Source organism: Hylobates moloch, unplaced genomic scaffold, assembly GCF_009828535.3.
Source record: "Hylobates moloch isolate HMO894 unplaced genomic scaffold, HMol_V3 SCAFFOLD_12, whole genome shotgun sequence".
NCBI classification, from domain to species: domain Eukaryota; kingdom Metazoa; phylum Chordata; class Mammalia; order Primates; family Hylobatidae; genus Hylobates; species Hylobates moloch.
Window position 1 is genome coordinate 87,962,055 of NW_026652287.1, and position 25,914 is coordinate 87,987,968.

At 40.7% G+C, this 25,914-nt stretch overlaps 2 pseudogenes; both read left to right on the top strand.

Annotated features, from left to right (window-relative positions):
- The first annotated feature begins 15,325 nt into the window (after positions 1-15,325).
- Positions 15,326-22,470, top strand: LOC131380848 (uncharacterized; annotated as a pseudogene).
- Positions 22,471-22,484: 14 nt separating this feature from the next.
- Positions 22,485-22,975, top strand: LOC116479578 (suppressyn-like; annotated as a pseudogene).
- Positions 22,976-25,914: the final 2,939 nt, after the last annotated feature.

The window sequence follows — 25,914 nt, forward strand, 5'->3', positions numbered from 1 at the left end:
CAATAATAACCTTGAACATAAACAGATTAAATTATTATATTAAAATATTTATAATAGCTGAAAGGATTTTAAAAATTATCCAACTCTATGGTGCTTACAAGAAACTCATGTTACCAGTAAAGACACACATAGGATGAAAGTTAAAGCATCGAAAAAGGTATTCCATATAATAGATAAAGGGGACGTTACCACTAACCCCACAAAAATACAAAAAAAAAATTAGAGACTATTATGAACACCTATATGCACACTAACTACAAAACTTTAAATAAATTAATACATCCCTATAAACATACAACTTTCCAAGATTAAACCAGGAAGGAGTTGAATCCCAGAACAGTCTAATAATGAGTTCCAAAATTAAATCAGTAATAAAAAGCCTACCAACCAGAAAAAGCCCAGGACCAGATGGATTCATAGCTTAGTTCTACCAGATGTATAAAGAGCCGTTAGCCTTTCTACTGAAACTATTCCAAAAAGTTAAGGAGAAAGGAACTTCCTAACTCATTCTATGAGACCAGCATAATCCTAATATCAAAACCTGACACAGACACACACACATAAAAGGTGAAAACTTGATGTACCTAGACGCAAAAATTCTCAAGAAATTAGCAAACTGAATCCAGCAGCACATCCCAAGCTATTCCACCATGATCAAGTAGGCTTTATCCCTGGGATGAAAAGTTGGTTCAACAATAGCAAAGACATGGAATCAACTTAAATGTCCATCAATGGTAGACTGGATAAAGAAAATGTGGTACATATACACTGTGGAATACTATGCAGCTATAAAAAAGAATGAGATCATGTTTTTTGCAGAAACATGGATGGAGATGGAGGCCATTATCCTTAGCAAACTTACAGAAACAGAAAACCAAATATGGCATATTCTTATTTGTAAGTGGGAGCTAAAGAATAAGAATACATAAACACGCAGAGAGGAACAACACACACTGGGGCCTATCAGAGGGTGGAGGGTGGGAGGAGGGAGAGGATCGGGAAAAATAACTAATGGGTACTAGGCTTAATACCTGAGTGGCAAAATAATCTGTACAACAAACCCTCACAACACAAGTTTACCTATATAAATAACCTGCACATATACCTGTGAATGAAGGAAGGAGGGAAGGAGGGAGGGAAGGAAGGAGGGAGGGAGGGAGGGAGGGAAGGAAGGAAGGAAGGAAGGAAGGAAGGAAGGAAGGAAGGAAAGAAGGAAGGAAGGAAGGAAAGAAGGAAGGAAGGAAGGAAAGAAGGAAGGAAGGAAAAGATCTCATGTCCTTTGTAGCAACATGAATGGAGCTGGAGACCATTATCCTCAGCAAACTAATGCAGGAACAGGAAACAAAATACCACATGTTCTCACTTATAAGTGGGAGCTAAACATTGAGCACACATGAACACATAGAAGGGAACAATAGATACTGGAGACTACTTGAGGGTGGAGGATGGGAGGAGGGTGAGGACGAAAAACTACCTATCAGGTACCATGCTTATTACCTGGGTGATGGGATAATCTGTACACAAAACCCCCACAACACATAATTTACCTATATATTAAACTTGCACATATACCCCTGAAACTAAAATAAAATTTTAATAAAAAAGATATTCCATGTAAATGGACACCAAAAGCAGTAAAAATATTGTAGACAATCAAAGTCATTATATAATGTTAATGGAATCAATCTGGTAAGAAGATATAACAGTACTAAACACTGGATCACTCAGATTCATAAAGCAAATATTACTAGATCTAAAGAGAGAGGTAGACTGCAATACAAAATAACATGGGTGACTTTTAACACCCTACTCTCAGCATTAGACAGAATATCTAGACAGAAAATCAACAAAGAAACATTGGATTTTAACTAGACATTAGACCAAATGGATATAACAGAAATTTACAGAACATTCCATCAAACAACAGAAGAATGTATACTCTTTTCATCAGCATATGAAGAATTCTCCAGGATAGGACAATATGATAGGCCAAAAAGCAATTCTCAACAATTTTTAAAACATCAAAATCATATCAGCTATCTTCTCAGACTACAGTGAAATAAAACTAGAAACCAGTACCAACAAGAGCTCTGGAAACTGTACAAACACAGAAGAATTAAACATGCTCCTGAATGACCATTGGGTCAGTGGAAAAATTAAGATGGAAATAGCAAACTTTGTTGACGTTGTGCATGGAGGCTCTTGCCTGTAATCCCAGCACTTTGGGAAGCCAAGATGGGCAGATTACCTGAGGTTAGGAGTTCAAGGCCAGCCTGGCCAAAATGGTGAAACCCTGTCTCTACCAAAAATATAAAAACTAGCTGGGTGTGGTTGTGCACACCAGTAGTTCCAGCTACTAGGGAGGCTGAGGCAGGAGAATCGCTTGAACCCGGGAGGTAGAGGTTGCAGCGAGCTAAGATTGTGCCACTGAACTTCAGTCTAAGTGACTGAGACTCCATCTCAAAAAAAAAAATTAAAAACTTTATTGAAACAAATAAAAATGGAAACACAACATACCAAAACCTGTGAGATACAGCAAGAGCAGTGGTAAGAGGGAATTTCATAGCAATAAATGCTTACATAATAAAAGTCGTAAGATCACCAATTAACAATCTAACAATGTACCTCAAGGAGCAAGAAATCTAAGAACAAGCAACATCCCAAATTAGCAGAAGAAAAGAAATGAGAGCAGAACTAAATAAAATGGAGTTTAAATAATAGAAATGATTAATGAAACAGAAAGTTAGTTATTTGAAAAAATAAAGAAAATTGATAAACTGCTAGCTAGACTAACTAATAAAGTAGAAGAGATTCACTCAAATAAACAAAATCAGAAATGAAAAAGGAAATATTACAACTTGATCTCACAGAAATACAAAAGATCATCAGAGACTATCATGAACAACTATACACTGACAAATTGAAAAACCTAGAGGAAATGGGTAAATTCCTGGACAGATATAACTTACCAAGATTGAATCAGGAAGAAATAGAACTCCTGAACAGACCAATAATGAGTAGCAAGATTGAATCAGTAATACAAATTTTCCCACCAAAAAAAAAGCCCAGGGCTGGATGCAGTCAAAGCCAAATTCTACCAAATCTATAAAAAAGAACTAATATCAATCCTCCTGAAACTATACCAATAATTTGAAGACAGGAAAATTCTTCATAACTCATTCTACAAGGCCATCGTTACACTGATACCAAAACCAGACAAGGAAAAACCAAGATAAAAAAAAACCTACAGGGCAATATTCCTGATGAACATAGACGCAAAAATCCTCAACAAAATACTAGTAAACCATATTCAACAACACTTCCAAACAATAATACACTACAATCAAGTGGGATTTATTCCAGGGATGCAAAGATGATTCAACATATGCAAATTAAGAAACATGATACATCACATCAACAGAATGAAGAAAAACCATATAATCATCTCAACAGATGCAGAAAAAGCATTTGACACAATTCAAAATTATTTCATGATAAAAACCTCTTATCAAACTTTCTCTGCCATGTGATGATACAATGAGAAGGCAGTTGTCAGCAAGTCAGGAGGAGGGCACTCACCAAGAACCAAATCTGCCAGCACCTTGATTGTTGACTTCCCAGACTCCAGACTGTGAGAAAAAAAAGTCTGGTTTTTTTAACTGTTATTTTAACTTCAGGGGTACATATGCAGGATGTGCAGTTTTGTTACATAGGTAAACATTTGTCACAGGGGTTTGTTATACAAATTATTTCATCACCCAAGTATTAAGCCTAGTATCCATTAGGTATTTTTCCTGATCCTCTCCCTCCTCCCACCTCCACCCTCTGAAAGCTCCCAGTGTGTGTTGTTTCCTCTATGTGTCCATGTGTTCATAATTTAGCTACCACTTTGGTTTTCTGTTTCTGAATAAGTTTACTAAGGATAATGGCCTCCAGCTCCATCCATGTCCCTGCAAAGAACATGATCTCATTTTCTTTTTATGGCTTCATAGTATTTCATGGTGTATATGTACTGCATTTTCCTTTCTTTAAGCCATTTAGTCTATGGTATTTTGTTACAGCAGCCAGAGATGGCTAAGACACACTCAGAATATTTTAGAGGTGAAAGGGAGGAACCAAGATAGCTGACTAGAAGCAGCTAATGTGTGCCACTGTCACATAGAGAAGAAAGAGTGGTGAGTAAATACCAACTCTTTTACGGAACATCCAGGTGGACACATTGGGATTCATCAACGAATCAACTCAATCCATGAAGAATGGAGAAAAGAGAGACAGGACAACCACCCACTCAGGACTGGCACAGAGCCAGGAGAGGTCCCCCCACTGTGGGGAAATCGTGAGTAAGTGAATGTCCCTGGGAACTCACTTCTACCATGGAAATTTGCAACACTGAGCTCAGGAGACTCCCCCATGAGGTCCCCACTGGGGCCTCCTGACTGACACAGAGAGCTATATGAAGTCTGGGCAGAGCTTCTGCTTAGGCATGCATGGAGTCCTGGGAACCTGATATTCCTAGGAATCCTGGCATTAGCAGCTGAAGCTCAAGCAACAGGAGAGGTCAGGCTCCCTTACACACCTTCATGAAAGGGACCAAATCCAGGAGGCAGAACAGCAAGAAACAGCACGCCTCACCTCCACTGCACCTCTCAGGACAAGGGCCTTTGGCCTGAGATCCTAGCATAGCCACACCAACCCCACCTAGGTTCTTAGGCCAGTAGCAGCTCTGTACTTCCCTGGCATGGAGCTCCCAGAGGGAGAGGCAGGCCATCATTTTTGCTGCAGCCCTCATCACTGTTGCCTTCAGACTCTCCTCCTCGCCTGCTCATCACCAGGCAGGGACCCCATGGCTTAGGCTCACAGTGCAGCTGCCCCACCTCAGGCTGACTGCACTGATTGACAGTGTCTCTGAATTTCTCTGGTGTGGATCCCCAAGAGACAAGTGAAATGCTCTCTGCTACCACCACTGCCAAAGTCCCCTCCCTGCTGCCTCTAAGCTTGGGAAGGAACAGTAAGCCTGAGCTTGCCCCAGAGCTGCAGTGTGCAGTCCAGGAGTGCCAAGCCAAGATGTGAAGCCAGCACTTGAGCGGGCAAGGATTGCACACTTTCAGAAGATTGAAACAGATCATAGGTCCCCTGCCAATGCCCTGTGAAACCAAGGACAAGAATTCAGCTACAAAGAAAAATCCTGCACAAAACCTTGGCCCTATGAAAACATCCAGAAAAGAAGTCTACTGACTGTATTCCAATTATACTACAGTTAAATGTATATCAGTCCACACAGATAAGAAAGAACCAGTGCAAGAATGTGGCAACTCAGAAAGCCTTAGTGTGTTCTTTCCCCAAAACAACTGCGCTAGTTCTCAAGCAAGCATTCTTAACCATGCCAAAATGGCTAAAATGACAGAAATAAAACTCAGAATATGGCTAGCAACAAAGATAATCAAGATTCAGGAGAGAAAGTCAAAACCCAATTCAAGGGATCTAAGGATTACAAATAAAACAATACAGAAGATGATAGATGAAATGGCTAATATAAGAAATATCTAAAATGATTTGAGAGAGCTGAAAAACACATTATAAGAATTTCATAATGCCATAACAAGTATTAATGGCAGAATAGACCAAACTAAGGAAAGAATCTCAGAGCTCAAAGACTGGTTCTCCAAATGAATTCAGTCAGATAAAAACAAAGATAAAATAATACAAAATAATGAAAAAATAAAAACTGCCAGAAATATGGGATTATGTAAAGTGACCAAATCTTTGACTCATTAGTATCCCTGAGAAAGATGGGGAGAAAGCAAGCATCTTGGTAAACATATTTCAGGATATCATCCATGAAAATTTCTCCAACCTTGCTAGAGAGGCCCATATTCAAATTCAGGAAATGTGGAGAACCCCTGCTAAGTTATACACAAAGAGATCATCCCTAGGACACATACTCATCAAATTCTCCAAAGTTGAAAAAAAAAAGTTAAAGGTAACTAAAGAAAAGGGTCAGGTCAGCTGAAAAGGGAACCCCATCAGGCTAACAGCAGACTTTTCAGCAGAAACCCTACATGTCAATATTCAGCATTCTTAAAGAAAAGAATTTTCAATCAAAAATTTTATATGCACCCAAACTAAGCTTCATAAGCAGAGGAGAATAAGATCCTTTTTAGAAAAGCAAATGTTAAGGGATTTCATTACTACCAGATCTGCCATAAAAGAGGTCCTGAAGGAAATGCTAAACACGAAAGAGAAAGTCCATTACCAGCCACTAGAAATACACACTTAAGAACATAGACCAGTGAAACTATAAAGCAACTACACAAACAAATATGCTTAACAACCAGCTAACCTCATGATGACAGGAAAAAATATGCACATATCAATACTAACTCTGAATGAAAATGACAATAAATGACCCAATGAAAAGGCAAAGAGTGGCAAGTACGATAAAAAAGCAAGATCCAACAGTAGGCTGTCTTCAAGAGACCCAACTCACATGCAATGACACCCATAGTCTCAAAATAAAGGGATGAAGAAAAATCTACCAAGCGAATGGAAAACAGATAAAAATAGGTTTTGGTATTCTAATTTCAGATAAAACAGTCTTTAAACCAACAAATATCATAAAAGACAAAGAAGGGCATTACATATTTGTAAAGGGCTCAATTAAACAAGAAGACTTAACTATCCTAAATATGTACACAGCCAAAACGGGAGCACCCAGACTCACAAAGCAGGTTCTTAGAGAGCTACAAAGAGACGTAGAGAACCACACAATAATATTAAGGGACTTCATCACCCCACTGACAGCATTAGACCGATGAGGCTGGAAACTAACAAAGATATTCAGGACCTCAACTCAGCACTTGATCAAATGGACCTAATAGACATCTGCATAACACTCCATCCAAAAACTTACCAGGGTGTGTTTCCAGTAGCTTAAAAGGGAGATGAAAGGTCTCTACAAAAAGGATCACAAAACACTGCTCAAAGAAGTTGGAGATGACACATGTAAATGGAAAAACATTCCATGCTCATGGATAGGAAGAATCTATATTGTTAAAGTGGCTATACCACACAAAGTGATTTAAATATTCACTGCTATTCCTATCGAACTACCAAAGACATTCTTCACAGAGCCAGAAAAAACTATGCAAAATTCATATGGAACCAAAAAAGTACCCAAATGGTCAAGGCAATCCTAAGAAAAAAGAACAAATTTGGGAACATCACATTATCAAACTTCAAACTATACTATGAAGCTACAGTAACCAAAACAACATGGTACTGGTACAAAAACAGACACATAGACCAATGAAACAGAATAGAAAGCCCAGAAATAATACTGTACACCTACAGCCATTTGATCTTTGACAAAGCTAAGAAAAACAATCAAGGGGGAAAGACTCCTTGTTCAGTAGATGGTTCTGGGATAACTGGCTAGACATATACAGAAGATTGAAACTGGATCAATTGAAACTTTTATTATGCCAAATACAAAAATGGACTCAAGATGGATTAAACATTTAAATGTAAAACCTAAAACTATAAAAATCCTGGAAGATAACCTTGGCAATACCATTCTGGACATAGGACTGGGAAAAGATTTCAATATGAACATGCCAAAAGCAATTGCAACCAGAAGAAAAATTGACGAATGGGACCTAAACTAAATTGCACCTGCATAGCAAAAGAAACTAACATACTAAATAGACAACCTACAGAATTTGAGAAAATTTTTGCAAACTATGCTTCTGATGAAGATCTAATATCCAGAATCTATAAGGAACTGAAACAATTTTACAAGCAACAAGCAAATAACCCCATTAATAAGTGGGCAAAGGAACTGAACAGATGCTTTTCAAAAGAACACATATATTTAGCTAACATCGTATGAGAAAATGCTCAACATCACTAATCACAGAAATGCAAATCAAAACCGCAATGAGATACCCTCTCACACCAGTCAGAATGGCTATTATTAAAGTCATAAAATAACAGATTCTGGCCAGGTTGTGGAGAATAGGGAACACTTATACATTGTTGGTGGGAATGTAAATTAGTTCAGCCATTGTGGAAAGTAGTTTGGCAATTTCTGAAAGAACTTAAAGCAGAATTACCATTTGACCCAGGAATTCCATTATTCGGTATATACCCAAAGGAATACAAGTCGTTCTACCATAATAACACATGCACTTGTATGTTCATTGCAGCACTATTCACAATAGTAAAGACAGAATCAACCTAAGTGCCCATAAACAGTAGACTGAATAAAGAAAATGGGGTACATATAAACCATGGAATACTGTGCAGCCATAAAAAAGAATAAGATCTCATCCTTTGCAGCAACATGGATGGAGCTGGAGACCACTATCATAAGTGAACTAATTCAAGAACAAGAAACCAAATACCAAATACTGCATGCTCTTATAGTGGGAGATAAACTTTGAGTACAAAGAAGGGAATAACAATACCAGGGCCTACTAACAGGAAACACAGCATGAAAGTTTGAAAATGTTCATCTTGGCCATGTTGCAGAGAAAGAAATAGCTTTTTTGGGAAAGGGATTCAAGCATTCTGTGGAGAAAAGACTTACTGGAGATGTTTACATAATTAAAATGGAACCAAGTGCTGATAGCCAAGAGAAGGTGAAAAGGGTCTTGAAGGCCTTTCAGAGACCTTTGCAGTAGCCCCTCATATCATAGGCCCAGAGGCCCAAAAGGACTAAATAGTTTCAGAGGTGTCACTGCTCTGTGCCACCCCAGGAGGCTGCTTCCTACATCTCAGGTGCCCCAGCTCCAGCCCTACATCAAAGGTGCCCAGGTATAGCTTGGGCCTCTGCTCCAGAGGGTGCAAAAGTAAGCCTTGGCAGTTTCCACGTGATGTTAAACCTGCAGCTGTGCAGATTGCAAGAATGAAGGAAGCTTGTTGTCCTCAGCCTAGATTTCAGAGGATGTATAACAGAGCCTAGGTGCCCAGAGAGAAGGCTGCCACAGGGGCAGAGGTCTCACAGAGAACTTTTACTAGGGCAGTGCAGAGAGAAATGTGGAGTTGGAGGCCCCATATAGAGTACTCACCTGGACACTGCTTAGTGGAGCTGTGAGAATTGAGCCACTGTTCTCTAGACTCCAGAATGGTAGCTCCACTGGCAGCTTGCCTGAATGCCACAGGCATTCAACTCTAGTCCATAATGGCAGCCTCAGGGGCTGAACTCTGCAAACCCACAAGGGCAGAGCTGCCCTTGGGAGCCTACCCCATGCACCAGTGTGCCCTGCATGGGGGACATGGAGTCAAGAGAGATTATGGAATTTTAAGATTTAATGACAGCCCTGCTGGGCTTTTAACTTACACAGTGCCTGTAGCTCCTTTCTTTTGGCTGTTTTCTTTCTTTTGGTGCAGGAATGTTCACACAATACTCATAGTCTCATTATATCTTGGAAGTAAATAACTTGTTTTGAAAGCTCATAGGTAAAAGGAAATGAGTCACAGATGAGACTTCGAACTTGGACTTGGAAATTTTAATTTAATGCTGGAATGAGTTAAGACTTTTGAGAGACTATTGAGAGAGATTATTGTATTTTGAAATATGAGAACAACATAAGAATTGGAGGAAAGGGGAAGAATTATATAATTTGGATATTTGTCCCCACCCAAATCTCATGCTAAATTATAATCCCTAGTATTGGAGGTGGGGCCCAGCAGGAGGTGATTGGATTATGGGATTTGATCTCTCATGAACTGCTTGGACCAACCCCTTGGTGACAAGTGAGCTCTTGCTATGAGTTCACACGAGATCTGGTGTTTTAAAAGTGTGTGGCACTCCCCCTCCTCCACTGTCTCTCATCTCTCTCTTCATTATGTGAATTGTCTGCTCCTGTTTTGCTTTCCACCATAAGTAAAATCTTCCTGAGGCTTCCTCAGAAGCAGATGCTGTTATGCTTCCTGTACAGCTTGTAGAACTATGAGTCATGTAAACTTCTTTTCTTGTATATATTTTTAAAAAGTATAATTATTTTGAAAATGTTTTTGAAAATTATCCTGTTGCTGCATGTATCAATAGTTCATTTTCTTTTATTACTAAGTGGTATTCTATTGCGTGGATATACCACAGTCTGATTTTTCACCCATCTGTTGATGAACATCAAAATGGTCATTTTTATTTTTGTTTGGTGCAGTAACTCTTCTCTTTTATGTATTATGTATTTTTATGTAGAATATATTTTATGTATTATGTAATTTTAAATTGACAGATAAAATTTTATGTATTTGTCATGTATAACATGTTTTACTGTATATATACATTGTGAAACAACTAAATCTAGCTAATTAACCTATGCATTGCCTCACATAGTTATTTTGGTTGTGAGAATGTTTTATATTCACTGTGTTATTATTTTTCAAGAATACATTATTAATGTATTGTTGAATATATTATTTATATACATTAATATATTATATATATTATTAGATGTAATAACCATATCATACAATAGATTTCTTGAACTTATTTTTCCTGTCTAACTGAAATTTTTTATCTTTTGACAACATCTTCCCAATGCCCACCTTCAGCCACCAAAACCCCCAAGAACCACTATTCTACTCTCTACTTCTATGACATCAGTTCTTTTGGAGCCCACATATGCACTATTTGTCTTTCTGTTCCTGGCTTATTTCACTTAATATTCACTTGACAACCTCCAGGTTCATCCATACTGCCACAAGTGACACTACTTATTTTTTGTAAGGCTGTTCCATTTTGTGTGTGTGTGTGTGTGTGTGTGTGTGTGTGTGTGTATACTATATTTTCTTTATTCACCTATTGTCACAGGTTGATTCCTTATCTATTGTAAATAACATTGCAATAAACACAGGAGTGCAGATATCTCTTTGGCATACTGATGTATTGTTATTTCTTATACCCCATAGTGGAACTGCTGGATCATATGATAGTTCTATTTTTAATTATTTTTGAAATTTAAAAAATTGTTTATAATTGACACATAATAATATGGTGGTATATGTAATGTTTCAATATATTATATGAATACATGTGTAATGATCAAACCAGGGTAGTTGGCATATCCATCACCTCAAACCTTTATCACTTTTTTGTTGTGATAACTTGCAAGATCTTTATTTTTAATTTTTTGATAAATTTCTTTCTCTTTTCCATAATGATTGTTCTAACTTACGTTTCTATCAACAGTGTGCAAGGGTTCCTTTTTCTCCACATCTTTGACAACAATTATCTGTGGTCTTTTTGTTAATAGAATTTGAGCAGATGTGAGCTATTTCACTGTGGTTTTAATGTGTATTTCCCTGATGATTGGTGTTGTTGAGCATTTAAAAAATATACTTATTAGTCATTGTATGTTTTCTTTTGATAAATGTCTATTCAGGTAATTTGCCCATTTTTTCAATCAAGTTATTTTCTTCTTATCAAGTTGTTTGAGCTCCTTATATATTTTGGATATTAACTTCTTATCAAATGTACAGTTTGCAAATATTTTCTGCCATTCTGTAGGTTCCCTCTTCATTCTGTTGATTGTTTTCTTTGCTATACATAACCTTTTTCATTAGATATAACCCCATTTGTCTGTGTTTGATTTTGTTCCCTGTGCCTTTAGGGTCATATTAAAAAGTCATTGCTCAGAGTAATGTCAAGGAGCTCTTCCTCTATGTTTTCTTCTTATAGTTCTATAGTTTTAGGTTTCACATGTATGCCTTTAGTCCATTTTAATTGATTTTTATATATGGTGTGAAATAAGAGTCTAATTTTATTCTTCTGCACGTGAATATCTAATTTTGCCAATATCACTTATTGAAGAGACTGTTCTTTCTCCATTGTGTGTTCTTGGCAACTTTGTTGAGTATTAGTTGGCTGTAAATATGTGTATTTATTTCTAGGCTCTCTGTTCTGTTCCATTGGTCTATGTGTCTGCTTTTATACCAGTACCAAACTGTTTTGGTTACCATAGTTATATATTTTGAAGTCAGGTAGTGTGATACCTCCAGCTTTGCTCTTTCTGCTTAAGGTTGCTTTGGCTATATGATGTATTTTCTGGTTCTGCATAAATTTTAGGATTCTTTTTTCTATTTTTGTGAATAATGTCATCTGTATGTTGATAAAAATTGCATTGACTCTTGTTATTAGTCTATTCTTACACTGCTGGAAAGATACTACCTGAGACTGGATAATTCATAAATAAAAGAGATTTAACTGGCTTACAGTTCTGCATGGATGAGAGGCCTCAGAAAACTTACAATGATGGCAGAAGGGGAAGCAGGCACCTTCTTCACAAAGTGGCAGGAAAGACAAGAGCAAATGGGGAAGTGTCCCTTAAAAACCCATCAGATCTCAAGAGACCTCATTCACTATACGAAAACAGCATGGGGAAAACTGCCTCCATGATACAGATCCCTCCTGTGACACATTGGGATTGTAAGGATTACAATTCAAGATAAGATTTAGGTGGGGACACAACCAAACCATATCAACTCTTTAGATCACTTTGGGTAGTATGGACATTTTAATAATAATTTTTCAAATCCATGAACATGAGTTATCTTTCCTTTTGTTTGTGTCTATTTAAATTTCTTTTATTATGTTCAATAGGTTTCAGTGTGAAGATTTTTTAGCTTCTTGGCTAAATTTATCCTAAGTATTTATTATTTTTTGTAGCTATTTAAAATAAAACTATATTCTTGATTTCTTTTTCAGATTATTTGCTGTTAGTGTATAGAAACTCCACTGCTTTTGTATGCTTATTTTTTTTATCTTGAAACTACTGAATTCACTTACTAGTTCTAACAATTTTTTTCATTTTCTTTTGTCTTTGAGACAGGGTCTTGCTGGGATACAGGCATGTGCCACCTCTCTTGAGTAATTTTTGATTTTTTGTAGATATGAGGTCTCACTATGTTGCTCAGGCTTCTAACAGTTTTTTGGTGGAGTCTTTGGGTTTTATATATAAGATCATTTCATCTGCATAAAGATAATCTAATTTCTTCCTTTCCAATTTGGATGCCTATTATATTTTTCTCTTGCCTAATTGCTCTAGCTAGCACCTCCAGTACTATATTAAATAGAAGTGTCTTTGAAGAAGGGTCTTCATCTTGTTTCAAATCTTAAAGGAAGAACTTTCAACATTTGCACATTGATCATAATATTAGCTGTGGATTTGTCATATATGACCTTTACTGTGCTGAGGTACATTCATTCTATACCTAATTTGTTGATAATTTTTATTTTTATCATGAAAGGATTTTGAATCTTGTTAAATGCCTTTTTTGCATCTATTGAAATGATCGTGTGGTTTTTGTACTTCATTTTATCAATGAGTTGTATTACATTTTTTGATCTATGTATGTTGAACCATCCTTGCATCTCAGGGACAAATCCTACTTGATCATGATCTTTTTCCTTTTTCTTTTGTTTTATTTTTTCAGAGACAGGATGCTGCTCTGTTGCCCAGGGTGGAATGGAGTGGTGCAATAATGGCTCATTGCAGCCTCAACTATCATGGCTCATTAAGCCTCAGCTTCACGGGCTCAAGTGGTTCTCCTATCTCAACCTCTCAAAGTGCTGGGATTACAAGTGTGAGCCACCACACCTGGCCATGAATAAACTTTATCTGTGCTGTTGAATTTGGTTTGTTAGTATTTTGTTGATGATTTTTACATTTATGTTTATTAGGGACATTGGAGCATAGTCTTCTTTGTTATAACATCTTTGTTTGGCTTTGTTGTGAAGGTGAGGCTGACCTCTTAATAATTAGTTTGAAACTATTCTCTCCTGTTTAATATTTTAGAAGAGTTTGAGAAGAATTGGTATTATTTCCTTAAGTGTTTGATAGAATACAGCAGTAAAACAACTATGTCCTGGGCTTTTCTTTGATGGGAAACTTTAAAAAATTACTGTTTTAATATCCTTACTCATTGTTGATCTGTTAAAATATTTCTTCATATTTTAGTCTTGGTAGGTTGTGTGTATCAATAAATTTTTCTATTTTAGGTTTTCTAATTTGTTTACATATAATTGTTCATAAATGTCTCTTATGATCCTTTGCATTTCTGTTGTATCAGTTGTAATGTCTTTTTTCAGTTCTAATTTTATTTGTCTTCCTTTTTTTCTTAATTAGTTTAGCCAAAGATTTGTCAATTTTGTTTATCTTTTTCAAAATCCAATTCTTAATTTTGTTGATCTTTTCTGTTGTTCTCATAGTCTCTATTTCATTTATCTCTGTGGTGATCTTTATTATTTCCCTCCTGCTCCTAATTTTGGGCTTAGTCTGTTCTTGTTTTTCTATTGGCTTTAGATGCAACAATTGGTTATTTGAGACCTTTCTTCTTTTATGATGTAGGCGTGTATTACAATAAACTTCCTTAGTGGTGCTTTTGCTGTATTTTCTATATCTGGGTATGCTGTGTTTCCATTTTTGTTTGTCTCAAGAAACTCTTTAGTTTATTTTAGTTTTTTCATTGACCTGGTGTTAGTCCATTCTCATGCTACTATGAAGAATTTATAAATTAATTTATAAAGAAAAGAGATTAAATTCACTCACAGTTTTGTATGGCTGGGGAGGCCTCATGAAACTTACAATAATGGCAGAAGGCACATTTTGACAGGGCAGCAGGAGAGAGAACGAGTGTGGTGTGAAGGGGGAAGCCCCTTAAAAAACCATCAGACCTGTGAGAAGTCACTCATTATCATGAGAACAGAATGGGGAAAACCACCCCCATGATCCAATTAACTCCACCTAGTCCCGCCCTTGACATGTGGGAATTATTACAATTCAAGGTGAGGTTTGGGTGGGGACACGGAGCCAAACCATGTCATTCCGCCCCTGGCCCCTCCCAAGTTTCATGTCCTCACATTTCAAAATGCAATCATGCCTTTCCAGCAGTCCCCCAAAGTCATAACTTATTCCAGTATTAACTCAAAAGTCCAAGTCCAAAGTCTCATGCGAGACAAGGCAAGTCCTTTCTGCCTATGAGCCTGTTTGTTAAAAAGCAAGTTAGTTACTTCCTAGATACAATAGGGGTACAGGCCTTGGGTAAATATACATATTCCAAATGGGAGAAACCGGCCAACACAAAGGGGCTACAGGCCCTGTGCAAGTCTGAAATCCACTAGGACAGTCATTAAACTTTAAAGTTCCAACATGACCTCCTTTGATTCCATGTCTCACATCAGGTCATGCTGATGCAATAGGTGGGTTCCCACAGCTTTGGGCAGCTCCGCCTCTGTGGTTTTGCAAGATACAGCCCCACTTTGGCTGCTTTCATGGGCTGGCATTGAATGCCTGCAGATTTTCCAGGCACACGGTGCAAGATGTCAGTGGATCTACGATTTTGGGGTCTGGAGAATGGTGGCCCTCTTCTCACAGTTTCAGTAGGCAGTACCCCAGTGAGAACTCTGAGTGGGGACTCCAACCCCATATTTTCCTACCACACTGCCCTAGCAGAGGATCTCCATGAGGGTCCTGCTCCTGCAGAAAAATTCTGCCTGAACATCCAGTCATTTCCACACGTCCTCTGAAATCTAGGTGGAGGTTCCCAAACCTCTCTTCTTGTCTTCTGTGCACTCACAGACTCAACACCATGTAGAAGCCACCACATTTTGGGGCTTTCACCCTTTGAAGCAATAGTCTGAGCTGTACTTTGGCCCCCTTTAACCAAAGTTGGAACTGAAACAGCTGGAACTCAGGGCACTATATCCTAAGGCCCCACAGCACAGGGGGCCTTGGGCCTGGCCCAGGAAACAATTTTTCCTGCCTAAGCCTCTGAGTCTTGATGGGAGAGGATGCCATGAAGGTCTCTGACATGCCCTAGAGACATTTTCCCCATGGTCTTGGTGATTAACATTCTGTTCCTTGTTACTTATGCAAATTTCTGCAGTGGGTTTGTATTTATCCTCAGAAAATGGGTCTTTCTTTTCTAGTGCATCATCAGGCTGCAAATTTTTTGAATTTTTATGCTCTGCTTCCTCTTGAACACTTTGCTACTTAGAAATTTCTTCCACCTGATACCCTAAATCTCTCTCAAGTTCGAAGTTCAACAGATCTTTAGGGCAGGGGCAATATGCTGCCAGTCTCTTTGCTAAAGCATAGCAAAAATCACCTTTATTCCAGTTCCCAACAAGTTTCTCATCTCCATCTGAGACTACCTCACCCTAGACTTTATTGTTCATATTATCAGCATTTTGGTCAAAGCCATTCAATCAACAAATCTCCAGGAAGTTCCAAACTTTCCCACATCTTCTTGTCTTCTGAGCCCTCTAAGTCTCTGGGATGTTTCAAACTTTCCCACATTTTTCTGTATTCTTCTGAGCCCTCCAAACTATTCCAACCTCTGCCTGTTACCTACTTCCAAAGTCACTTCCACATTTTCGAGTATCTTTACAGCAGCACCCCACTACTCCCGGTACCAATTTACTGTATTAGTTTATTCTCATGCTGCTATGAAGAAATACCTGAGGCTGGGTAATTTATAAAGAAAATGAAAGATTCTCCCCCAGGGCCTGAAAGTTCGGGGGAATGAATAACTCCTCCCTCCTTAGGCCCAGTCCCAAGGTGCAAGGCTACTTGCACCAGCAGTGTGCATCATCAAGATAGCAAAAGCAGGAAGAGAGCTGGCTGGAAGACACATACCCACTGGAGATCGAGAGAGAGAGGCCGTCTCAGTAACATGTAGCAGTTATATCAGACTGAGACACTTCCTGTTTATAGGAGACTATAAAACCCATGCCCCCTTCTCACTTGGGGCTAATGCGATTTTAGGCCTCAGCCCATCTGCACCCAGGCGCTCATTAAAACAGTGTGTTGTTCCACACCACCTTGTGTTGTTTGTTGGTGCGTTCTCGGGGTTCAAACCAATACAAGAGTCTTGCATCAGGTGCTGAAACCTGAGACGGGCTCTGGTGCATGTCCCCTGCGGACCTACCCCTCCACCCCGGAGAACAGGCCACAGCAGCTGGACAAAGGAAGCTCCTCAGCCTCCAGTCACCTCTCTGTGCATGCACATTGGTCACTGATCTCACCTACTGGTAAGTTTCCTGGGAGTCTGGATAACAGAGATAAATCCTCACAGCCTCTTTTGGTTTCTCTGGTCCAAAAATCCAGCATTGGTCCAAGAAGTCTCCGGCTTGTTTGAAGCACTCGCTGATCATCTGGTCTTAGGGGGATGCCTCTAAGCCATTTGATCCTGTTCTAGGAATGAAAAAGGCAGCAGTGAGGACTGCTCCTTTTATCATCTCCCTGAGGCCATCCAGGACGGTCTCCTTTTCCTTGTTCTCCCCAGCGTACCCTTTGTTATGGGAAATTCCCTGTCTTCCATTCCAAAGGACAGCCCTCTAGGCTGCCTCATAAAAAACCTGCAAACTTTAGGCCTCGGGTAAGATATCCGCCCCAAGTGACCTGTCTTTTATATGGCAATTCAGTTTGGCCACAGTACGAATTTGATAATGGGTCCAAATGGCCCGCAAATGGAACATTCAACTTTAAAATTTTAATTGACTTAAGCAACTGGAAAAACAGGGAGAAATTCCTTATGTCCAGGCCTTTTTCACACTCAAATTACAACCTGACCTCTGCAATTCTTGCTCACCTATTCAAATCCTCCTTCTCCATTATCGCCACCCTGATCGCCTTTCTCCTCCCGACCCTACCTCTTTTTCGTCGTTTGATCCAGCAGACTGCTGTGCACCCCTCCCAGCCCCTACCTCTCCCTCTCAACCATCTTCTTTAATCCCCCAAGCCTTCTCTTTTTCTTCTCAGCTGTCATCTTCCCAGCAGCCATCTCCTCAGCCACCACCTTCCCAGCTGCCATCTTCCCATCCAGCACCGCCTCCAAGAGTATCCACTTCTTTTCCTACACTGTTCTCTCCTCAGGACAATTCTAGCACTGCCTGTACCCATTCTCCTCCCTCATTGCCCTCTCCTGAGGCCTATAAACCCATCCCGCCACCTTAAACCCCTGTCTATTCTCCACTGCTTATTAACTGAACCCCCCTTCCCCCTTCAAACCCTCAACAGAAACCACTTCCAGGTTCTTCCTTCTCTCCCGTCCATACTCACTCGGGTGCCTTCTTTGACCCATGCTCCACCCTTACTTCAGCACCTGTGCTAGAGTGCCCCCTTTGGGAAGTAGCAGGAACTGAAGGTATTGTTAGAGTTCGTGTTCCTTTCTCCCTCGCTGATCTCTCTCAAATTAACAAAAGACTCAGTTCATATCCAGAAGATCCTACCTCTTATATTAGAGAGTTTCAGTACTTCACCCAGTCTTATGAACTACCTTGGCATGACCTCTACATTATCCTGTCTTCCACCCTCACCCCAGAAGACTGGGACCGTATCTGGACCTTAGCTCAGGCACATGCTGATACAATTCCTCACCAGGCTCCTACCCAGCCTACTGGCACAGAGGCAGTCCAAAGCCAGGACCCCCACTGGAGTTATCAAGATGGAGCCCCTGGACACTGCTATCGAGACATGATTGTGTATCTCCTTGCAGGACTCAAAAAGGGTGCCCATAAAGTGGTAAACTATGAAAACTTTCAGAAATCACCCAAGGTCCTGATGAAAACCCAGCCCTTTTTCTCTCTCGTTTCACTGAAGCTATGAGAAAATATACCAACCTAGACCCAGCCAGCCTAGAAGGAACCACTATCTTAAATGTTTGATTCATCTCCCAATCCACCCTTGATATCCAGTGCAAGCTTCAGAAGCTTGATGACAGCCCTCAAACCACACAACGAGACCTTCTTAATTTAGCATTCAAAGTCTTTAACAATCATGAGGAGGAAGATAAAAGGCAAAAACAGGCAGAATTTCAAATGCTTGCCTCTGCCATCAGGGGCCCTGCAGGCCCACGGGGCCACAGCTCCACATGGAAGCCTCCTAGTAATCCACCTCCACCTGGCACCTGTTTCAAGTGCAGCAATGAAGGCCAATGGTCCAGACAATGACCTAACCCAGGTAAGCCCATCAGGCCATGTCCCACCTGTGGAGGACCCACTGGAAGTCATACTGTGAGTGACCTCTGCAAGGACCACCCCCATCTCTTCCTGAGCTGGCCAAAACCTTCTACTTGGATCTCATTGGCCTTGCCACTGAAGACTGATGGTGCCCTGGAATGGATGCCCTGGCAACTACAATCTCTTCATCCAAGCCAAGGGTAACCCTGATGGTGGCAGGTAGGCCAATATATCTTTTAATTGATACCAGGGCAACCTACTCTGCTTTACCTAATTTTTCAGGACCCACCCAGTCCTCCAAAGTCTCTGTTGTGGGTATTGATGGACAAGTCTCCAAACCCTGAGCCACCCCTCCACTCTTCTGCTCCCTTCACACCTTTTCCTTCACTCACTCTTTCTTAGTCCTGCCCTCATGCCCAACTCCACTCCTAGGCAGAGACATCCTTTCAAAACTCCATACTACTCTCCACTTCCACATTCCCCATGGTACCCAACACATCCACCCAGACCCCTCCAGTGCTTCTAGCTTTCTTCTACTCCTCCAACCTCCCACCCTGAAATATGCAACCTTTGCTTATCCCCTATCCGTAGTTAACCCTGCTGTTTGGGATACTTCCACACCCTCAGTTGCAAAACACCACACCCCCATCCTCATTACCCTTAAAAACCCCACCCAGTTCCTTTCACAGAAGCAGTATCCAATCACCCAAGCAGCTCTTGTAGGCCTAAAGCCTATCATTTTCACCTCCTTCCAGTCACCTATTCTGCCCAACAAACTCCCCTTTTAACACACCAATTCTAACTGTTAAGAAGCCAGATGGAACTTATCACTTAATCTAGGACCTCAGGCTCATTAACCAAGCTGTACTCCCAGTATGTCCAGTAGTTCCTAACCCATACACTTTACTTTCCACAATTCCCTCCAGTATACCACCCATTTTTCTGTCCTAGACCTAAAGGATACTTTTTTTTACAATTCCTTTGCACCCCGATTCTCAAGACTTCTTTGCCTTTACGTGGGAAGACCCCTACACCCACCTTTCACATCAGCTCACCTGGTGCATACCACCTCAAGGTTTTAGAGACAGTCCCTACCTTTTTGGACAGGCCCTTGCTTACAACCTCTGTCCCTTATCCCTAAAACCATCCACTCCCCTTCAATATGTTGATGATCTGCTCCTATGTAGCCTCTCTCAAAGATTGCAACACCCATACTCTCTCTCTTTTAAACTTCCTGGCACAGCAGGCGTATCAGATCTCCCCTTAAAAAGCACAAATATGCACTCCCTCAGTCATCTACCTAGGCCTAGCCTTTACCCTGCAAACCCAAGAGCTCAAAACTGACTGCATATCCCTCCTCCAGTCCCTCCCACCTCTGCAAACTAAGGAAGAAATTCTCTCTTTTTAAGGATTAGTGGGATATTTTAGGCTTTGGGTTCCCTCCTTCACTCTACTTGCCAAACCGTTATACCAAGCTGCTAAAAGCCCTTTCCATGAACCTTTAAACCCTGCACAGCCTATTACCCAACCTTTCTGTCTACTCCAAAAGCCTCTCATCTCAGCCCCCATCCTCACTCCCCCAGACCTCACCAAACCTTTCTCCTTCTATACTGATAAATGACGTGGAGTTGCACTAGGTGTTCTAACCCAGTATAAGGGACCTACTCTCCAGGTTATCACCTACTCCCCCAGACCTCACCAAACATTTCTCCTTCTATATCGATGAATGATGTGGAGTTGCACTAGGTGTCCTAACCCAGTCTAAGGGACCTACCCTCCAGGTTATCAACTACCTATCCAAACAGCTTGAAACCACAGTTCTCAGATTGCCTGCTTGCCTCCAAACACTGGCAGCAGATGCTGTCCTCACCCTTGAAAGCCTAAAACTATCTCTTCATGCCAACCTAACAGTTTATTCAACCCATAACATCAAAGACATGCTAGCTCACCGCAGTGTACTAAGTCTCATCTCTGCCCCATGGCTCCTCCAACTGTATGCTTTATTCATAGAAACTCCCCAAATCACTGTGCTAACCAGCTCCTGTTTAAACTGGCCATGCTCTTACCTGAAGCTACTGCCTCCCAAGACCCTGCACACTTCTGTGTAGACACTGTTCAAACCTTTCTTAGACCTTTTCCAAACCTAACAGACCAACCCCTTTCAGATGCCTCCTTTACTTGGTTTGTAGATGGCAGCTCCTTCCTATATCAAGGATGCCAACATGCTGGCTATGCTATAGTGTTACGCCCCACACAATATTGAAGCCAGTCTCCTCCCCCTAGGAACCACCTCCCAAAAAACTGAACTCATCACCCTCACTCAAGCACTCACTCTAGCAGGTGGACAACAAATTAACATATATTCAGATTCTCATTATGTGTTCCATATAGTGCACTCACACTCGTCCATCTGGAAAGAATGGGGTTTCCTAACTGCAAAAAACACTCCTGTCATAAATGGCTCTCTCATCAGCAAACTCCTTCAAGCTGCCAGACTCCTGCAAAGTTGCCATCACTCATTGCAGGGGCCACCAAACCCCAGACAATCCTATATTGGCTGGAAATGCTCTAGCAGATAAGGTAGCCAAACAAGTAGCCCTACAACCTGTGTAAGGCCAGTTTCTGTCCCTGTCCTTGTTCTCTCCTCTTTACTCCTCAGAAGAAAAGGAGGACTTCCAAGCCCAAAACCTTCAAAAGCAAGGGCCACGGTATGTCAAGGAAGGGCGTTTCATTCTTCCTTACTCTCAAATAATCCCTATCCTCCAAACCCTCCACAACTCTTTCCATGTTGGTTACAAACCTCTCTTGCAACTTCTCTGCCCTATTCTCACTTGTCCTCACCTTTCCAGCCGTATTTGAGAAATTACTCAGTCCTGCTCTATCTGCCATTCAGTGTGACCTCAGGGTTCCCTCTGGCTGCCGCCTTTTGATATCCACCAAGCCCAGGGCCTGGTGGGTAATTATATGTATGATGAGAGTTTCTGTGATGACATTTGCACCTTCTGAAGTTGTTGGGAATGCTTCTACCCACCTGGAGAAAGTACAAACAAAGACTAGAAGATAGCAGAGCCATTTATAGGGCAGCATGTGAGTGAAGTCTACTTGCAAATCTTGCCCGGGTAATCCTCCCCTTCTTAATCCAGACATGATCTTTCATTCGTGAAGCTGCAAATGAGGTCATGTCTCTCCCTGTTGACACCTCCTTGTCCTCTCAACATAACTGTCTTGCAGGCACAGAGGTATTTCTTTGCCAACCTGACCCTCACAAAAAGCTACAACTGAAGTGGACAGGCTGATTACACTGTGACACTCAGCATGCCAACTGCAGTGAGAGTCCAAGAACTCCCTCACTGGATCCATCGCACCAGGGTCAATCTCACCCCCAAGGCTACTTCTTCCTCCAAAATGTTAACAGCAAAGTGGTCATCCTGGCCAATTTCTCCTACCATGCTTAAATTCACCAAATTGTTTCTTTCTTAGAGCCAAAAGACGAGGAAGACTAATCACTTGCTTTTAGAAATTGGCCTATATCTACCTAACTGCCTGCTGTACCTCACTTCCAACCAAAAGTCTTAATACAGGAATACCTCTCATCAAAATCCTAATATTGTCAGTAGCTGCCCTGCTGTCCACAGCAGCCCCTCTGAGCTGCTGTGAGTGTTATCAGTCTTTCCACTGTAGAGGAAAAATGCAACAATCCTTTACTTACCATACTCATATAGAAAAATTCTGTTATGGAAATTTAATTGAGGAATGTGTTGAATCAGGGAAAGGTTATTGTAAAGTAAAAAATCCAGAAGTATCTGGCAGTCGTAATGGGGCTATATGTCCAAAAGGTAAGCAGTGGCTTTGCTTCACCAAAATTGGACAATGGGGAGTAAATACTCAAGTGCTAGAGGACATAAAGTGAGAACAGATTGTAGCCAAAGCAAAAGCCAAAACAAACAACTCCCCCCACCACCCACCCAAAATCACCCATGGTATTTCCATGCTTTTACACAAAACTAAAAGCAGATGTATCCCTTCCCAAGTCAGGAAAAAACTGTAGATCTAGGAGAAAGCATCACACTTACCATGAATGTGTCCAATTGCTGGGTATGCAAGGGAGCTCGTATGAGTGAACAGTGGCTGTGGTATGGGATAGACATTCCCCCTTTGTTATTGGCATCCTAAAACCCCAGCCTCACTTTCAGTCCTCAGGAACACCCACAGTCCTAGACACTTATCAACCCAGTAAGAGGGGCAGTGTGCATATTCCACAAGTGGACTGATGAAACCCATCACACTGTAGGTGAAAGCCCCTGTCACCAAACCCTAACAGTCAACGCCTCCACAGCAGAGTGGTGGCCAAGGTTACCCCAAGGAGCCTGGTCTCCTTCTAACTTAAGCTACCTCAATTGTGTCTTGTAAAAAAAGGCCTAGTACTGTACAAACACCACTAACCCTTATGCTGCATACCCCTGCCTAAGTGCGCTATGGGACAATCCTATGAACACCAGCCTACAATGGATTGCCCCTGAAGGATTCTTTTGGATATGTGGAACCCAGGCTTACTCATGGCTACTTTATCACTGGCAAGGTACTTGCTTCCTAGGCATAGTTAAACCTGGATTCTTTTTACTTCCAAAGCAGGTGGGCAACACCCTTGGAGTCCCTGTATATGATAACCTGAACAGAGAAAAACAATCCTTAAAGGTAGGAGGAAGCCAAAGATGGCAAGAGGACAAGTGGCCTCCACAATGGATCATTGAATATTATGGCCCTGCCACTTGGGCTGAGGATGGTTCATGGGGTTATCACACTCCCATATATAGGCTAAACAGAATAATTATACTACAGGCTGTTCTAGAGATAATCACCAACCAAACTGCCTCAGCCCTGGAAATGCTTGCACAACAACAAAACCAAATGCACAAGACAATTTATCAAAACAGGCTAGCACTAGACTACTTATTAGCAGAAGAGGGTGGGGTCTGTGGTAAGTTTAAAATCTCCAACTGTTGTCTTAACATAGACTATAACAGAAAAGCGGTTCTAGAGATTGCCTCAAACATCAGAAAAGTAGCCCATGTACCAGTCCAAACCTGGAAGGGATGGGACCCCACAAACCTTCCAGGAGGGTGGTTCTCTAATTTAGGAGGATTTAAAACGCTGGTAGAGACAGTAATCTTCATCATTGCGTTCCTCCTGTTTCTCCCCTATCTCACTGATAATGAAAGCCATTAAAACTTGTTGAAACTACAGTTAACTGCCACACAATCCAGACGACGCTCCTGCTACAGTGACACAATGGATACCAACCCGTCTCTCAAGAATACCCCAAAAATTAAGTTTTTCTTTTTTCCGAGGTGCCCATGCCACCCCCTATGTCATACCTGAAGTAGTTATTGAGAAAGTTGTCCCTTTTCCCTTTTCTATAACCAAATAGGAATTAAAGATTCTCCCCAGGGCCTGAAAGTTTAGGGGGGATGAATAACTCCTCCCTCCTCAGGCCCAGTCCCAAGGCACAAAGCCACTTGCACCAGCAGCGTGCATCAGCAAGACAGAAGAAGCAGGAAGAGAGGTGGCTGGAAGACATGTACCCTCTAGAGATCGAGAGAGGGAGCCATCAGGGCACCACATAGCAGTTAGGTCAGACTGGGACACTTCTTGTATACAGGAGACTATAAAACCCCTGCTCCGCCCTCACCTGGGGCTGACGCCATTTTAGGCCTCAGCCCGTCTGCACCCAGGTGCTCATTAAAACAGCGTGTTTCTCCACACCACCTTGTGTTGTTTGTTGGCACATTCTCAGGGTTTGAACCACAAGAGCCTTTCAGAAAAGAGGTTTAATTGACTCACAGTTCTGCATGGCTGGAGATGCCTCAGGAAACTTACAGTCATAGTGGAAGGCACTTTTACACAAGGCAGCAGGAGTGAATGAGTGCCCAGCAAAGCGGGAAGCCCCTTATTAAACCACCAGCTCTCGTGAGAACTCACTCACTATTATGAGAACTGCCTGGGGGAAACTGGTCCCATGATTCAATTATCTCCACCTGGTCTCACCCTTGACATGTGGAGATTATTACAATTGAAGGTGAGATTTGGGTTGAGACACAGAGCCAAATGATATCAGACCCGTTGTTTGGTCAGGAGTATGTTGTTTAATTTCCATGTTCTTGTAAAATTTCTGAAGTTTTCTCTGTATTTATTTTTAGTTTTAATACCATTGCAATCAGAAAACATACTTAATATAATATCAGTCTTCTTAAATTTGTTTAAATTTGTTCTGTGTCATATCACATGACCTATCTTGGAGAATGTTTCATGTACTGTCGAGAAGAGTGTGTATTCTGTAGCTGTTAAATGGAATGTTCTTTATGTGTGTCTGTTAGATCCATTTGATTTAGAGTGTAGTTTCAATTCAGTGTACCTTATTGATTTTTGTCTGAGTGATCTGTCTATTGTTGAAAATGTGGTGTTGACATCCCATACTATTAGGCATTGCAGTCAATGTCTCCCCTCAGATCTATTAATAATGCTTTACATATTTATGTGTCCCAATATTGAATGCATGTATATTCATAATTGTTATATCCTCCTACTGAGTGGACTTCTTTATCATTATATAATAACCTTTTCTGTCTTTTAAAAAATTTTTTGACTTAAAGTCTATTTTATTGGATAAAAGTATTATTACTTCTTCTTCAAAATAGCTATCTTAAAGAAGCTCAATACTTTGGGAGGCTGAAGTGAGCAGATTGCTTAAGCCCAAAAGTTTGAGACCAGCTTAGACACCATAGCTAAACCCTGTCTCTACAATAAATACAAAAATTAGCTGGACATGGTGGTGTGAACCTGTAGTCCCAGCTACTCAGCAAGCAGAGGCAGGAAGATTGCCTGAGCACCAGAGTTTGAGGTTGCAATGAGTCATAATCACATCACTACACTTTAGCCTGGGTGACAGA